The sequence below is a fragment of the Microtus ochrogaster genome, unplaced genomic scaffold (genome assembly GCF_000317375.1).
Source record: "Microtus ochrogaster isolate Prairie Vole_2 unplaced genomic scaffold, MicOch1.0 UNK39, whole genome shotgun sequence".
NCBI classification, from domain to species: domain Eukaryota; kingdom Metazoa; phylum Chordata; class Mammalia; order Rodentia; family Cricetidae; genus Microtus; species Microtus ochrogaster.
Genome location: NW_004949137.1, coordinates 869178 through 871253, shown reverse-complemented (window position 1 = coordinate 871253; position 2076 = coordinate 869178). Strand labels below are relative to the sequence as shown.

At 36.4% G+C, this 2076-nt stretch overlaps 1 non-coding gene across 1 annotated transcript; it reads left to right on the top strand.

Annotated features, from left to right (window-relative positions):
* The first annotated feature begins 1829 nt into the window (after window positions 1–1829).
* On the top strand, window positions 1830–1936 carry LOC113458516. The gene has a single exon (XR_003378883.1). It is a non-coding gene; the product is annotated as a U6 spliceosomal RNA (small nuclear RNA).
* Window positions 1937–2076: the final 140 nt, after the last annotated feature.

Genomic DNA, 2076 nt, shown 5'->3' with positions numbered 1-2076 from the left:
AAAATGGCAAACCAAATCCAAATCCAAGAACACATCAAGAATATCATCTACCATGATCAAGAAGCATTATCCCATAGATGCAGAGATATGAAAATCTATCATCGGAATCTACCATGTAAGCAAACTAAATTAAATAAAAATAAAATAAATCATCTCATTAGATGCTGTAAAGACCTTTGACAAAATTCAATACCCCTTCATCATAAAAGTCTTGGGGAGATTAGGGATACAAGCAACATATCTAAACATAATAAAGGCAATATATAGCAAGCTGATAGCCAACATCAGTTAAATGGAGAGAAACTCAAAGCAATTCCACTAGCACCAGGAACAAGACAAGCCCCTCCACTTTCTCTGTATCTACTGAATCTATGACTCAAAGTTAGAGCTAGAGTTATACGGCAACTGAAGGAGTTCAAGAGGATACTAATTAGAAAGGAAGAAGTCAAAGTCATTATTTGTAGGTGATATGATAGTATATATAAACACACCAAAAATTTTAACAGGGAACTCCTACAGTTGATAAAACCTTCAGTGAAATGACTGGATATAGGATTAACTCAAAAAAGTTAGCAGATCTCCTATCTACAAATAATAAAAAGGCTGAGAAAGAAATTGGAGAAACAACAACCTTTACAATAGCCACAAATAATATAAAATACCTTATTGTAACTCTAACCAAATAAGCGAAAGACCTGTATGACAAGAATTTCAAGTCTTTGAAGAAATTGGAAAAGGTATCATAAGATGGAAGATCTCCTTAACTCATGGATCGGTAGGATTGACATACTAAAAATGGCCATTTTAACAAAAACAATCTACAAATTGAATGCAATCCTCATCAGACATTGAAAGAACAATATTCAACTTCATATAGAAAACTAAAATATTCAGGATAGCTAAAACAATCCTTTACAATACAAAAAGATCTAGAGGTGTAACTATACCTGATTTCAAGTTCTACTTCAGAGCTAGAGTGATAAAAAAAATCATGGTATTGGCATAAAAACAAACAGGTGAAGTTGAACCAAAGCCCAAGAAATAAATCCACACACCTATGGACACCTGATTTTTGAGAAAAGAACAAAAATTTGTATAAGAAAAAAACAAAGCATCTCCATCAAATGGTGCTTGTCTAACTGGATGTTGGCATGTAGAAAAATGCAAATTGATCCATATCTATTATCCTACCTAAAACACAAGTCCAAGTGGATCAAAATTCCCAACATACAATCAGATACACTGAACCTGATAGAAAAGAAAATGAGAAATTGCTTTGAACACATATACAAAGGAGACAACTTCCTGAACAGAACACCAGTAAGGCAGGCGCTAAGGTCAACAGTTAATAAATGGAACCTCATGAATCTGAAAAGCTACTAGAAGGCAAAGGACACCAGCAATAGGACAAAATGGCAATCAAAGAATGGGAAAATATCTTCACCATTTCCATATCTGGCATACAGCTAATTTCCTAAATACATAAATAGCTAAAGAAACTAGACATCAATAAACCAAATAGTCCAATTTAAAAATGGGGTACCGATCTATACAGAGAATTCTAAATAGAGGAATCTCAAATGGTTGAGAAACACTTAAAGAAAAGTTCAACATCCTTCATCAGGGAAATACAAATCAAAAAGACTTATGTAAGATTCCATCTTACACAAGAACAAAAACACAAGTGACAGCTCATGCTGGAGAGGATATGTAGCAAGGATAACAGTGCTACACTGCTGGTGGGAGTGCAAACTTGTACAAGCCACTTTGGAAATTTTTACCGCAGTTTCTCAGAAAATTGTGAATTTATCTATATCAAGACCCAGTTAGTGCTCGCTTCGGCAGCACATATACTAAAATTGGAACGATACAGAGAAGATTAGCATGGCCCCTGCGCAAGGATGACACGCAAATTCGTGAAGCGTTCCATATTTTTCCCCTCCCCAACCCGGACCTGCTCTATGCTAGGACCAGTGCTCAAGAACAGTTTTAAGCTCCTACTCCAAGGCTACCCACCCAGAGCAGTGAGTGCCTGCCTACCGGGCAGGCCTCAGGGTCCCCTGTAAGGGAGCCCAG